Source organism: Giraffa tippelskirchi, chromosome 9, assembly GCF_054371585.1.
Source record: "Giraffa tippelskirchi isolate mGirTip1 chromosome 9, T2T-mGirTip1v1.2.pri, whole genome shotgun sequence".
NCBI lineage: Eukaryota > Metazoa > Chordata > Mammalia > Artiodactyla > Giraffidae > Giraffa > Giraffa tippelskirchi.
In genome coordinates, this window is record NC_137283.1 from 64,654,387 (window position 1) to 64,670,348 (window position 15,962).

The following is a 15,962-nucleotide window of genomic DNA, read 5'->3' on the forward strand; positions in this document are numbered from 1 at the left end:
CTCTGTTCGCAGCTGAAAGGAGTTAGTCTCTCAGGAGCCTCTGTGAGGTTGCCTTTGGGTCTCCCAGGGTGGGAGTTTACAGTGACAGGACCCATTGCACTGCAAGTGAAGTGAGAGCCCATATGACATCCGCCACTGCTCCTAAAGAGATGCACCTGAGGCCCCTTGAAGGTCCTGCACAGAGAGCTCTTTAGTGGACATGCTGGAAACTCTGTTTCCTCGTGGGCTGCCCAGGGCAGGCTCTCACCAGTCCAGACACAGACCACGGTGATGACCGGCTCTGCTCTCTCCAAAGGGTTTTCATTGGTGTGTATCCTCATCTGAGCAGTCAGGCCATGTGTACTGCCTCTCCTTGCAACTTCTAGGCCAGGGCTCCTAGGCTAGCACTCTCAGGTCTAACTTGTAGAACTAGGCTACACCGGCCAAGTGCATTGCCTGTCCTCGCAACTTCACAGCTCTCTTCTCTTCTTTACTGCACATTGATTTTCAAGAGTGTGTTTGGGCCACAAGGATGTTGGGTCTTTCTCTAGCCTTATCTCATGAAGTTGAGACAACCTCATTGTTTCTGGTTGTTCCCGTGCTCTGTTTTTCCCATTCTTTTCCTGGCTTCTTTCCGTAACTTTGTTTGTGCCTAAGGAAGAGCTCAGCATTTCTCTTCTGCCTGAGACATCACACAACAGTGATGCCCACCTGGAGATTAGTTGCCAAAAGGGCCTCATTTTGCAGATGACATCTTGAAATCACCTGCACTGCCGTTTCTGATACACAAAGGCTGCCCTAAAGGAAATAAAGAACAAGTCCCAAGTCTAGTCTTAAAATATGTGGGCTGTCTAATGAAACCACCTTTTCTATGATTTCATTGATAGGCATTAACTGGAGACATCCAGAATATGGGAAGACACTGAGATATGAGAGAATTAAAGCTTGTCAGGGGCAAGGGAGGAACAGGGAGTGCTTGAGGTGAATACAGGATTTGCAGGGGGTGAGGGAGGGTTGGTTGTGGAGAATGAAAGAGTCCCAAACTAGAAAGTGGTGATGGTTGCAGAGGATTGTGAAGGTCCTTAATGCTCCAGAAGGGTACCACCTAACATCAATTTTATTGATTAAAAATGCGAGGGAAAAATACACAAATCTGTGACAAACAAAATAGAAATCAAGAAAATAAAATACAGAAAAACTGAATGAAAAGAAGCTCAGGGGAAGCGAATTCAATCTCCACTGGGTAGAAAGTGAGTTGATGGCATCCACGGGTGGCAGAGAGGGATGGAGGATGCAAAGCCAAACCCTCCCCTGGACACGGTGTTTCCAGAAATGGAAATTTGGAAAGGGCTCTGGGTCTCTGTCCAGAGCAGGGGTCCATTCTCCTTGCAGAGGTGGGTCAATCATCGTGGGCATCTGGGTCTTGGGCAGAAGCCAGGGCAGGCTCTCCCTTCAGAGGTGTTCTCTTATCCCCGGACTCAGGTTCTCCTGCCAAAATCCGAGCACGGGCAGGCAGAAGCGAACATGTAGGTGGAGGTGGAGGTGGAGGTTCTCCCCCGGGGATTGGAGCATTGGTGCCTGGGCCTGAGGGTCCTGCTTGCACAGAGATCTGATCTTCCCAGTGTGCTGGCCAATACCCAGTTGGCCTGGTGTCTATGCGAAGGCATGTCTCAGGTCTCGATCTCCTCTCAGTGGATCCCTGAGTCCTGGACATGTAGCAACCACCTCTGTAGAGACAGGGCTGGGAAGTGGAGCCTGGTTGAACCTGGGGGCTGGTGCTGGAGCTGTGAGAGAAGAAAAGGTTACCCACAGGCCTGCCTTTGCCCTTTGCCTCTCTGGAGACAATTCTACCCTGAGCTGTGGAGACAATTCTCAGTGTAGGAAGTCACAATAGGATGTCGTCCTGCCTGCAGTCCACCAAGCAGAAGGGCTGAGGCCAGCTTTGCTCCAGGTCCAGCACCAGCTTTGGGGGACTCCTCCTGTGTAGCTCAGGACTCCTTCCCCACACACTCACATGCACCAGCACCTCCTCACCTCTGTGCTCACCGTGCTGGGCTCCTGGTCCTCCTGCTGCCTCAGAGGCAGAGGTTCTCAGTGCTCTGGGTCGGACCCGGGTGTGCTGAGCTCCGTGGCAGCCTGAGACTGGGCCGCCGGGTGTGTCTTGGGTGGTGAAGGGGCAGCAGGCCTTCCCTGCTTCCTCTTCATTCCCAGTTGGGCTGAACCCTCTGTGGGCTCGCTCACCTGGAGGCTGCACTAGGCCTCAAGGGCGGGGGGTGGTGCTCCGACCCCTCCCTCGGGGAGGTGGATGGGGTGTCCCTCTCATCGGCCATATCCAGTGGGAAGTTCTGCAATGACAGTGACCATCAGCCAGCCCTGCTTGGAGTGTTCTGAGCTGGGCCTGGTCAGTATGGCTGTTGCTTCTGCCTACTCAAACTTTTGCTCCCAGAACGAACAGAGACGTGTGTCTGCTCAGATACCTACCCGGGAGAATGGAGACCCACCTGAGGGTGTGAGGTCAGCCTGGGCGGCTGCTGTTGCCTGCCCTGTCCTCATCCCACCCAGCCTGCTCTCCCCTGGGATGTGGATACAACCGGCCCACAGACTTCTGACCCCACATCCGCCTCGGTTTGCTTGAGGCAGACACACCCCAAGAAACCCCCATCCACACACACAGGCAAAGGACCGAGTGTTTCCAGGTGGCATGGGAGAGGTGGCCTGGCCCGGCCTGGGGCTCCCTGTGTTACCTTTCTGTTTCTCTGGGCAAAGGGCCAGAGGCCTCTCGGCGGGGGCCCTGAGCCAGCGTCCACAGGGTTCCCACACACTCTGCCTGTGAGCTCTCCTGAGGCCCCGGCCTCTGGGCAGGGGCAAACAGCAGAACATCTTGGCAGCAAGTGATCTGGCTGGGGCTCCTCTCCACTCTGGAGGCCTGGATACCTGTGTTCCGGGTTCTGTTGTTTTATGTTGCCAGGAAGTGACATCATTTCCTGGGGTTTGTGCTGAGGTCCCTTCCCCAAAGCTCCCCAAGAAATCTCTTGGTTTCTGACTGCTGAACCCCCCCCCCCCCGAGGACATGTGCAGGCACAGAGACGCCCACACAGCCCACCCTACATCCTTGGGGAGCCCTGGATGCAGCCAGGGCCTGAGCTCGGAGGACCCCGCTGCTCTCAGGCCAGACCCCTTTTTCTCATAAGTGATGTGGCCCTGGACAAGCATATGCCCCTCAGGGTTTCCCCAGTCTCTCCATCTGCAGAGTGTGGATCACTCTCCCATCTGCCTCCTAGGTCTGTCGGCCTATGATCACCTCCGTGCCGTTCAACCTTGGGCTGATATGTCTCGGAGCTTGTGCACTGAGACTTCCAAAAGAAGAATTCAATATAGGGCTGACATTCCACCGAATGGGGCAGAACATGGCCTGGATGGGTTCTGGACCTAGGAAAAGGCAGTCGTCTCGCCTTCCTGATATTTCAAGATCCCACCACCACCCCTCCACCCCACACTGTGAGAGATCTTGAGGTAAGATTCAGACCTCTCCCCTCCAATATAGAACAACTTTCGTCACCCTCCTGTTCCACTGAGATTCTGGCTCAAGCGTCCCACCTCAGTCTCTAGGGGAGATCAAGGCTTCCCCTATGATGCCTCCCAGGCTTCTCTCTTTTACTCTCATCCCCTTGGGTCATTTCCCCCCTTGCAGTGTGAATGGGCCTCTCATTGTTTCAAACCTTGAGATTGATTCATGCAAATTCTGTGAAATCTTATCATTTCCTCCCTCCTTTTTCAGTCTCTCTCTCTAGATGTGTCTGTTTCTTATCCTTTCTAAATTCAGTCTATGAATTTTTCCCTCTCTCTCTGTCTCTCTTGTGTATGCATGCCTATGAATATATGTATGCATGTCTATTGTTAGCCTAGGTTTAAGTTTTAGGTTTTAGTTTTCAGTGAGATAAAGGATTGGGATTGGAGTTGCTGTGAGGGGAAGGGATAGGGCTGATGCTCTTGTTTCTGGTTCACTGAGTGATGTGAGTTCTTAGTCTCTTTTTCATATGAACACCTCCTCATAGACACCACTTGCAAATAGTCTCTCATATTCAGGTTGCTACCTTTTAATTTGTGAATGATTAGCTTTTTTTTGTTGCAAAGCTGTTCAATTGCATAGAAGCCCCTGGTGTTCTTTGGTTTCCTATTTCCCTTACTTGAAGAGACCCATTTTTGCTTCCCACACCAAATGTTAAGGAGCCTAAGGCACATGCTTATTTCAAGGAGTTTCAAACCTCCCTTGTGGCTCATCCGCTAAAGAGTCCACCTGCAAGGCGGGAGACCTGGGTTCGATTCCCGGGTCGGGAAATCCCCTGGAGAAGGGAAAAGCTACCCGCTCCAGTATTCTGGCCTGGAGAATCCCATGGCCTGTATAGTCCATGGGGTTGCAAAAAGTCAGACAAAACTGAGCGACTTTCACTTTCACTCAGAACTTCTAGCTTTGGGTTGACGTGTTTCACTGATTTTGTGGTGCTATGAGAACAAAAGGCAATGTGATTCTTCAGATGCAGCCATCCAGTTTTGCCATGGCCCTTTCTTGAAGAGGCTTTTGTGTTCCCATTTGCATATTCTCCCCTCCTTTGTAGTAGGTGAATTGACCATAGAAGCTTGGGTTTATTTCTTGGACTCTCATCTCTGTTGTATGGATCTGGATGCGTGTGTATGTTTGTGTGCCCAACACCACACTGTCCAGATGATCCTAGTGTAGCAGTCTAGTTGGCTATCAGGCATCCTGGTAGACCCATATCAGGCCTTCTTTCCTTAGACTGTACAGACAATATAGGCTCCTTTGTGTTTTCATACCCATTTTGGAGTTCCTTGGTTTAGTGCCCTGAGAACATTGCTTGGCAACTTGAGAGGAAGAGCACGGACCCTCTGGATTGCCTTCGGGGATGTGACATCATTTTACCAATAGAAATCCTTCCAATCCATGAGCTCAGCTTATTTTCCATCGGATCATGTGGATATCATCTTCTTTCATCCATCTCTTGCAGTTTTCTGAGACCGGGTCCTTCCCTCCTGGGTTAGATGGACTCCTGGGTATTTCCTCCTAGTGTATGTCATTGTCAATGGGGTTGATACTTACCTTCTCATTCTAAGAGTTTGTGGTGAGCATTGGAAATGCAAACGATTTTCCCCCCTTCCTCTCTGTCCATCTCTCTGAGCCACCAGGTAGAACAGGCGTAGTCAGGGTCACACGGGGCTCAGGGAGTGCAGCTAGACTGTGTTTCTCAGGCCCTCAGTGCTGGGCATCATTCGGTATACTCTCCATGAACCTTCCTTGGTCTGGTGTCCCTTCAGACCTCTCCCTAGTTTTAATAACCTTGCTTGTGTTCTTTGACTCTTTGGAGACACATCCTTTATCAGCTGTGTGTTTACAAGTATTTGTCTGCCAGTGTGTGACGTATCCTTTGCTTTTTTTCGTAAGGTCTTTACCAGAGTGGAGACCTTTGATTTTGCACAGTCCACAGTATTGCCTTTTTGTGCATTGCCTTTCTGTATTGTTTCTGAAGACTCCAAGCTCATGTCTAGCCTCTGCTCGATTTTCTGCTGGGTTTGTGAGATGTTTGGCATGGAAAATATGTCTCAGAAAAATTTGAAACGAATTTGGTGTAAGGTGTCAAGTTTCCATCCTCATTCATGTCATCCCCTCTGGTTTTCAATTCATCGCTCCTGAACTCCTTTGGAGACCTTGTGGGAAGTTTGGTTGCCTTTCAGTTTGAATTTCTGCTCTTGAATAGATTCACCCAGTTCTGCCAGCAGGGACACGGTAAAGGGTGAGTGAGGGGCAGCCTGCCCTCCCAGCACTGACCACACTGTGTGGTGAGTGTTGCTCTTCCCCTCTGGGAGCCCCAGGCCACAGGCATCCCAGTGAGTAGCCAGCTCTGTCCGCAGCTGAAAGGAGTTAGTCTCTCAGGAGCCTCTGTGAGGTTGCCTTTGGGTCTCCCAGGGTGGGAGTTTACAGTGACAGGACCCATTGCACTGCAAGTGAAGTGAGAGCCCATATGACATCCACCACTGCTCCTAAAGAGATGCACCTGAGGCCCCTTGAAGGTCCTGCACAGAGAGCTCTTTAGTGGACATGCTGGAAACTCTGTTTCCTCGTGGGCTGCCCAGGGCAGGCTCTCACCAGTCCAGACACAGACCACGGTGATGACCGGCTCTGCTCTCTCCAAAGGGTTTTCATTGGTGTGTATCCTCATCTGAGCAGTCAGGCCATGTGTACTGCCTCTCCTTGCAACTTCTAGGCCAGGGCTCCTAGGCTAGAACTCTCAGGTCTAACTTGTAGAACTAGGCTACACTGGCCAAGTGCATTGCCTGTCCTCGCAAGTTCACAGCTTTCTTCTCTTCTTTACTGCACATTGATTTTCAAGAGTGTGTTTGGGCCACAAGGACGTTGGGTCTTTCTCTAGCCTTATCTCATGAAGTTGAGACAACCTCATTGTTTCTGGTTGTTCCTGTGCTCTGTTTTTCCCATTCTCTTTCCTGGCTTCTTTTTGTGACTTTGTTTGTGCCTGAGGAAGAGCTCAGCATTTCTCTTCTGCCTGAGACATCACACAACAGTGATGCCCACCTGGAGATTAGTTGCCAAAAGGGCCTCATTTTGCAGATGACATCTTGAAATCACCTGCACTGCCGTTTCTGATACACAAAGGCCGCCCTAAAGGAAATAAAAAACAAGTCCCAAGTCTAGTCTTAAAATATGTGGGCTGTCTAATGAAACCACCTTTTCTATGATTTCATTGATAGGCATTAACTGGAGACATCCAGAATATGGGAAGACACTGAGATATGAGAGAATTAAAGCTTGTCAGGGGCAAGGGAGGAACAGGGAGTGCTTGAGGTGAATACAGGATTTGCAGGGGGTGAGGGAGGGTTGGTTGTGGAGAATGAAAGAGTCCCAAACTAGAAAGTGGTGATGGTTGCAGAGGATTGTGAAGGTCCTTAATGCTCCAGAAGGGTACCACCTAACATCAATTTTATTGATTAAAAATGCGAGGGAAAAATACACAAATCTGTGACAAACAAAATAGAAATCAAGAAAATAAAATACAGAAAAACTGAATGAAAAGAAGCTCAGGGGAAGCGAATTCAATCTCCACTGGGTAGAAAGTGAGTTGATGGCATCCACGGGTGGCAGAGAGGGATGGAGGATGCAAAGCCAAACCCTCCCCTGGACACGGTGTTTCCAGAAATGGAAATTTGGAAAGGGCTCTGGGTCTCTGTCCAGAGTAGGGGTCCATTCTCCTTGCAGAGGTGGGTCAATCATTGTGGGCATCTGGGTCTTGGGCAGAAGCCAGGGCAGGCTCTCCCTTCAGAGGTGTTCTCTTATCCCCGGACTCAGGTTCTCCTGCCAAAATCCGAGCACGGGCAGGCAGAAGCGAACATGTAGGTGGAGGTGGAGGTGGAGGTTCTCCCCCGGGGATTGGAGCATTGGTGCCTGGGCCTGAGGGTCCTGCTTGCACAGAGATCTGATCTTCCCAGTGTGCTGGCCAATACCCAGTTGGCCTGGTGTCTATGGGAAGGCATGTCTCAGGTCTCGATCTCCTCTCAGTGGATCCCTGAGTCCTGGACATGTAGCAACCACCTCTGTAGAGACAGGGCTGGGAAGTGGAGCCTGGTTGAACCTGGGGGCTGGTGCTGGAGCTGTGAGAGAAGAAAAGGTTACCCACAGGCCTGCCTTTGCCCTTTGCCTCTCTGGAGACAATTCTACCCTGAGCTGTGGAGACAATTCTCAGTGTAGGAAGTCACAATAGGATGTCGTCCTGCCTGCAGTCCACCAAGCAGAAGGGCTGAGGCCAGCTTTGCTCCAGGTCCAGCACCAGCTTTGGGGGACTCCTCCTGTGTAGCTCAGGATTCCTTCCCCACACACTCACATGCACCAGCACCTCCTCACCTCTGTGCTCATCGTGCTGGGCTCCTGGTCCTCCTGCTGCCTCAGAGGCAGAGGTTCTCAGTGCTCTGGGTCGGACCCGGGTGTGCTGAGCTCCGTGGCAGCCTGAGACTGGGCCGCCGGATGTGTCTTGGGTGGTGAAGGGGCAGCAGGCCTTCCCTGCTTCCTCTTCATTCCCAGTTGGGCTGAACCCTCTGTGGGCTCGCTCACCTGGAGGCTGAACTAGGCCTCAAGGGCGGGGGGTGGTGCTCCGACCCCTCCCTCGGGGAGGTGGATGGGGTGTCCCTCTCATCGGCCATATCCAGTGGGAAGTTCTGCAATGACAGTGACCATCAGCCAGCCCTGCTTGGAGTGTTCTGAGCTGGGCCTGGTCAGTATGGCTGTTGCTTCTGCCTACTCAAACTTTTGCTCCCAGAACGAACAGAGACGTGTGTCTGCTCAGATACCTACCCGGGAGAATGGAGACCCACCTGAGGGTGTGAGGTCAGCCTGGGCGGCTGGTGTTGCCTGCCCTGTCCTCATCCCACCCAGCCTGCTCTCCCCTGGGATGTGGATACAACCGGCCCACAGACTTCTGACCCCACATCCGCCTCGGTTTGCTTGAGGCAGACACACCCCAAGAAACCCCCATCCACACACACAGGCAAAGGACCGAGTGTTTCCGGGTGGCATGGGAGAGGTGGCCTGGCCCGGCCTGGGGCTCCCTGTGTTACCTTTCTGTTTCTCTGGGCAAAGGGCCAGAGGCCTCTCGGCGGGGGCCCTGAGCCAGCGTCCACAGGGTTCCCACACACTCTGCCTGGGAGCTCTCCTGAGGCCCCGGCCTCTGGGCAGGGGCAAACAGCAGAACATCTTGGCAGCAAGTGATCTGGCTGGGGCTCCTCTCCACTCTGGAGGCCTGGATACCTGTGTTCCGGGTTCTGTTGTTTTATGTTGCCAGGAAGTGACATCATTTCCTGGGGTTTGTGCTGAGGTCCCTTCCCCAAAGCTCCCCAAGAAATCTCTTGGTTTCTGACTGCTGAACCCCCCCCCCCCGAGGCCATGTGCAGGCACAGAGACGCCCACACAGCCCACCCTACATCCTTGGGTAGCCCTGGATGCAGCCAGGGCCTGAGCTCGGAGGACCCCGCTGCTCTCAGGCCAGACCCCTTTTTCTCATAAGTGATGTGGCCCTGGACAAGCATATGCCCCTCAGGGTTTCCCCAGTCTCTCCATCTGCAGAGTGTGGATCACTCTCCCATCTGCCTCCTAGGTCTGTCGGCCTATGATCACCTCCGTGCCTTTCAACCTTGGGCTGATATGTCTCGGAGCTTGTGCACTGAGACTTCCAAAAGAAGAATTCAATATAGGGCTGACATACCACCGAATGGGGCAGAACATGGCCTGGATGGGTTCTGGACCTAGGAAAAGGCAGTCGTCTCGCCTTCCTGATATTTCAAGATCCCACCACCACCCCTCCACCCCACACTGTGAGAGATCTTGAGGTAAGATTCAGACCTCTCCCCTCCAATATAGAACAACTTTCGTCACCCTCCTGTTCCACTGAGATTCTGGCTCAAGCGTCCCACCTCAGTCTCTAGGGGAGATCAAGGCTTCCCCTATGATGCCTCCCAGGCTTCTCTCTTTTACTCTCATCCCCTTGGGTCATTTCCCCCCTTGCAGTGTGAATGGGCCTCTCATTGTTTCAAACCTTGAGATTGATTCATGCAAATTCTGTGAAATCTTATCATTTCCTCCCTCCTTTTTCAGTCTCTCTCTCTAGATGTGTCTGTTTCTTATCCTTTCTAAATTCAGTCTATGAATTTTTCCCTCTCTCTCTGTCTCTCTTGTGTATGCATGCCTATGAATATATGTATGCATTTCTATTGTTAGCCTAGGTTTAAGTTTTAGGTTTTAGTTTTCAGTGAGATAAAGGATTGGGATTGGAGTTGCTGTGAGGGGAAGGGATAGGGCTGATGCTCTTGTTTCTGGTTCACTGAGTGATGTGAGTTCTTAGTCTCTTTTTCATATGAACCCCTCCTCATAGACACCACTTGCAAATAGTCTCTCATATTCAGGTTGCTACCTTTTAATTTGTGAATGATTAGCTTTTTTTTGTTGCAAAGCTGTTCAATTGCATAGAAGCCCCTGGTGTTCTTTGGTTTCCTATTTCCCTTACTTGAAGAGACCCATTTTTGCTTCCCACACCAAATGTTAAGGAGCCTAAGGCACATGCTTATTTCAAGGAGTTTCAAACCTCCCTTGTGGCTCATCCGCTAAAGAGTCCACCTGCAAGGCGGGAGACCTGGGTTCGATTCCCGGGTCGGGAAATCCCCTGGAGAAGGGAAAAGCTACCCGCTCCAGTATTCTGGCCTGGAGAATCCCATGGCCTGTATAGTCCATGGGGTTGCAAAAAGTCAGACAAAACTGAGCGACTTTCACTTTCACTCAGAACTTCTAGCTTTGGGTTGACGTGTTTCACTGATTTTGTGGTGCTATGAGAACAAAAGGCAATGTGATTCTTCAGATGCAGCCATCCAGTTTTGCCATGGCCCTTTCTTGAAGAGGCTTTTGTGTTCCCATTTGCATATTCTCCCCTCCTTTGTAGTAGGTGAATTGACCATAGAAGCTTGGGTTTATTTCTTGGACTCTCATCTCTGTTGTATGGATCTGGATGCGTGTGTATGTTTGTGTGCCCAACACCACACTGTCCAGATGATCCTAGTGTAGCAGTCTAGTTGGCTATCAGGCATCCTGGTAGACCCATATCAGGCCTTCTTTCCTTAGACTGTACAGACAATATAGGCTCCTTTGTGTTTTCATACCCATTTTGGAGTTCCTTGGTTTAATGCCCTGAGAACATTGCTTGGCAACTTGAGAGGAAGAGCACGGACCCTCTGTATTGCCTTCGGGGATGTGACATCATTTTACCAATAGAAATCCTTCCAATCCATGAGCTCAGCTTATTTTCCATCGGATCATGTGGATATCATCTTCTTTCATCCATCTCTTGCAGTTTTCTGAGACCGGGTCCTTCCCTCCTGGGTTAGATGGACTCCTGGGTATTTCCTCCTAGTGTATGTCATTGTCAATGGGGTTGATACTTACCTTCTCATTCTAAGAGTTTGTGGTGAGCATTGGAAATGCAAACGATTTTCCCCCCTTCCTCTCTGTCCATCTCTCTGAGCCACCAGGTAGAACAGGCGTAGTCAGGGTCACACGGGGCTCAGGGAGTGCAGCTAGACTGTGTTTCTCAGGCCCTCAGTGCTGGGCATCATTCGGTATACTCTCCATGAACCTTCCTTGGTCTGGTGTCCCTTCAGACCTCTCCCTAGTTTTAATAACCTTGCTTGTGTTCTTTGACTCTTTGGAGACACATCCTTTATCAGCTGTGTGTTTACAAGTATTTGTCTGCCAGTGTGTGACGTATCCTTTGCTTTTTTTCGTAAGGTCTTTACCAGAGTGGAGACCTTTGATTTTGCACAGTCCACAGTATTGCCTTTTTGTGCATTGCCTTTCTGTATTGTTTCTGAAGACTCCAAGCTCATGTCTAGCCTCTGCTCGATTTTCTGCTGGGTTTGTGAGATGTTTGGCATGGAAAATATGTCTCAGAAAAATTTGAAACGAATTTGGTGTAAGGTGTCAAGTTTCCATCCTCATTCATGTCATCCCCTCTGGTTTTCAATTCATTGCTCCTGAACTCCTTTGGAGACCTTGTGGGAAGTTTGTTTGCCTTTCAGTTTGAATTTCTGCTCTTGAATAGATTCACCCAGTTCTGCCAGCAGGGACACGGTAAAGGGTGAGTGAGGGGCAGCCTGCCCTCCCAGCACTGACCACACTGTGTGGTGAGTGTTGCTCTTCCCCTCTGGGAGACCCAGGCCACAGGCATCCCAGTGAGTAGCCAGCTCTGTCCGCAGCTGAAAGGAGTTAGTCTCTCAGGAGCCTCTGTGAGGTTGCCTTTGGGTCTCCCAGGGTGGGAGTTTACAGTGACAGGACCCATTGCACTGCAAGTGAAGTGAGAGCCCATATGACATCCGCCACTGCTCCTAAAGAGATGCACCTGAGGCCCCTTGAAGGTCCTGCACAGAGAGCTCTTTAGTGGACATGCTGGAAACTCTGTTTCCTCGTGGGCTGCCCAGGGCAGGCTCTCACCAGTCCAGACACAGACCACGGTGATGACCGGCTCTGCTCTCTCCAAAGGGTTTTCATTGGTGTGTATCCTCATCTGAGCAGTCAGGCCATGTGTACTGCCTCTCCTTGCAACTTCTAGGCCAGGGCTCCTAGGCTAGAACTCTCAGGTCTAACTTGTAGAACTAGGCTACACTGGCCAAGTGCATTGCCTGTCCTCGCAAGTTCACAGCTTTCTTCTCTTCTTTACTGCACATTGATTTTCAAGAGTGTGTTTGGGCCACAAGGACGTTGGGTCTTTCTCTAGCCTTATCTCATGAAGTTGAGACAACCTCATTGTTTCTGGTTGTTCCTGTGCTCTGTTTTTCCCATTCTCTTTCCTGGCTTCTTTTTGTGACTTTGTTTGTGCCTGAGGAAGAGCTCAGCATTTCTCTTCTGCCTGAGACATCACACAACAGTGATGCCCACCTGGAGATTAGTTGCCAAAAGGGCCTCATTTTGCAGATGACATCTTGAAATCACCTGCACTGCCGTTTCTGATACACAAAGGCCGCCCTAAAGGAAATAAAAAACAAGTCCCAAGTCTAGTCTTAAAATATGTGGGCTGTCTAATGAAACCACCTTTTCTATGATTTCATTGATAGGCATTAACTGGAGACATCCAGAATATGGGAAGACACTGAGATATGAGAGAATTAAAGGTTGTCAGGGGCAAGGGAGGAACAGGGAGTGCTTGAGGTGAATACAGGATTTGCAGGGGGTGAGGGAGGGTTGGTTGTGGAGAATGAAAGAGTCCCAAACTAGAAAGTGGTGATGGTTGCAGAGGATTGTGAAGGTCCTTAATGCTCCAGAAGGGTACCACCTAACATCAATTTTATTGATTAAAAATGCGAGGGAAAAATACACAAATCTGTGACAAACAAAATAGAAATCAAGAAAATAAAATACAGAAAAACTGAATGAAAAGAAGCTCAGGGGAAGCGAATTCAATCTCCACTGGGTAGAAAGTGAGTTGATGGCATCCACGGGTGGCAGAGAGGGATGGAGGATGCAAAGGCAAACCCTCCCCTGGACACGGTGTTTCCAGAAATGGAAATTTGGAAAGGGCTCTGGGTCTCTGTCCAGAGCAGGGGTCCATTCTCCTTGCAGAGGTGGGTCAATCATCGTGGGCATCTGGGTCTTGGGCAGAAGCCAGGGCAGGCTCTCCCTTCAGAGGTGTTCTCTTATCCCCGGACTCAGGTTCTCCTGCCAAAATCCGAGCACGGGCAGGCAGAAGCGAACATGTAGGTGGAGGTGGAGGTGGAGGTTCTCCCCCGGGGATTGGAGCATTGGTGCCTGGGCCTGAGGGTCCTGCTTGCACAGAGATCTGATCTTCCCAGTGTGCTGGCCAATACCCAGTTGGCCTGGTGTCTATGGGAAGGCATGTCTCAGGTCTCGATCTCCTCTCAGTGGATCCCTGAGTCCTGGACATGTAGCAACCACCTCTGTAGAGACAGGGCTGGGAAGTGGAGCCTGGTTGAACCTGGGGGCTGGTGCTGGAGCTGTGAGAGAAGAAAAGGTTACCCACAGGCCTGCCTTTGCCCTTTGCCTCTCTGGAGACAATTCTACCCTGAGCTGTGGAGACAATTCTCAGTGTAGGAAGTCACAATAGGATGTCGTCCTGCCTGCAGTCCACCAAGCAGAAGGGCTGAGGCCAGCTTTGCTCCAGGTCCAGCACCAGCTTTGGGGGACTCCTCCTGTGTAGCTCAGGACTCCTTCCCCACACACTCACATGCACCAGCACCTCCTCACCTCTGTGCTCACCGTGCTGGGCTCCTGGTCCTCCTGCTGCCTCAGAGGCAGAGGTTCTCAGTGCTCTGGGTCGGACCCGGGTGTGCTGAGCTCCGTGGCAGCCTGAGACTGGGCCGCCGGGTGTGTCTTGGGTGGTGAAGGGGCAGCAGGCCTTCCCTGCTTCCTCTTCATTCCCAGTTGGGCTGAACCCTCTGTGGGCTCGCTCACCTGGAGGCTGCACTAGGCCTCAAGGGCGGGGGGTGGTGCTCCGACCCCTCCCTCGGGGAGGTGGATGGGGTGTCCCTCTCATCGGCCATATCCAGTGGGAAGTTCTGCAATGACAGTGACCATCAGCCAGCCCTGCTTGGAGTGTTCTGAGCTGGGCCTGGTCAGTATGGCTGTTGCTTCTGCCTACTCAAACTTTTGCTCCCAGAACGAACAGAGACGTGTGTCTGCTCAGATACCTACCCGGGAGAATGGAGACCCACCTGAGGGTGTGAGGTCAGCCTGGGCGGCTGCTGTTGCCTGCCCTGTCCTCATCCCACCCAGCCTGCTCTCCCCTGGGATGTGGATACAACCGGCCCACAGACTTCTGACCCCACATCCGCCTCGGTTTGCTTGAGGCAGACACACCCCAAGAAACCCCCATCCACACACACAGGCAAAGGACCGAGTGTTTCCGGGTGGCATGGGAGAGGTGGCCTGGCCCGGCCTGGGGCTCCCTGTGTTACCTTTCTGTTTCTCTGGGCAAAGGGCCAGAGGCCTCTCGGCGGGGGCCCTGAGCCAGCGTCCACAGGCTTCCCACACACTCTGCCTGTGAGCTCTCCTGAGGCCCCGGTCTCTGGGCAGGGGCAAACAGCAGAACATCTTGGCAGCAAGTGATCTGGCTGGGGCTCCTCTCCACTCTGGAGGCCTGGATACCTGTGTTCCGGGTTCTGTTGTTTTATGTTGCCAGGAAGTGACATCATTTCCTGGGGTTTGTGCTGAGGTCCCTTCCCCAAAGCTCCCCAAGAAATCTCTTGGTTTCTGACTGCTGAACCCCCCCCCCCCGAGGCCATGTGCAGGCACAGAGATGCCCACACAGCCCACCCTACATCCTTGGGTAGCCCTGGATGCAGCCAGGGCCTGAGCTCGGAGGACCCCGCTGCTCTCAGGCCAGACCCCTTTTTCTCATAAGTGATGTGGCCCTGGACAAGCATATGCCCCTCAGGGTTTCCCCAGTCTCTCCATCTGCAGAGTGTGGATCACTCTCCCATCTGCCTCCTAGGTCTGTCGGCCTATGATCACCTCCGTGCCTTTCAACCTTGGGCTGATATATCTCGGAGCTTGTGCACTGAGACTTCCAAAAGAAGAATTCAATATAGGGCTGACATACCACCGAATGGGGCAGAACATGGCCTGGATGGGTTCTGGACCTAGGAAAAGGCAGTCGTCTCGCCTTCCTGATATTTCAAGATCCCACCACCACCCCTCCACCCCACACTGTGAGAGATCTTGAGGTAAGATTCAGACCTCTCCCCTCCACTATAGAACAACTTTCGTCACCCTCCTGTTCCACTGAGATTCTGGCTCAAGCGTCCCACCTCAGTCTCTAGGGAAGATCAAGGCTTCCCTAATGATGCCTCCCAGGCTTCTCTCTTTTACTCTCATCCCCTTGGGTCATTTCCCCCCTTGTAGTGTGAATGGGCCTCTCATTGTTTCAAACCTGGAGATTGATTCATGCAAATTCTGTGAAATCTTATCATTTCCTCTCTCCTTTTTCAGTCTCTCTCTCTAGATGTGTCTGTTTCTTATCCTTTCTAAATTCAGTCTATGAATTTTTCCCTCTCTCTCTGTCTCTCTTGTGTATGCATGCCTATGAATATATGTATGCATGTCTATTGTTAGCCTAGGTTTAAATTTTAGGTTTTAGTTTTCAGTGAGATAAAGGATTGGGATTGGAGTTGCTGTGAGGGGAAGGGATAGGGCTGATGCTCTTGTTTCTGGTTCACTGAGTGATGTGAGTTCTTAGTCTCTTTTTCATATGAACCCCTCCTCATAGACACCACTTGCAAATAGTCTCTCATATTCAGGTTGCTACCTTTTAATTTGTGAATGATTAGCTTTTTTTTGTTGCAAAGCTGTTCAATTGCATAGAAGCCCCTGGTGTTCTTTGGTTTCCTGTTTCCCTTACTTGAAGAGACCC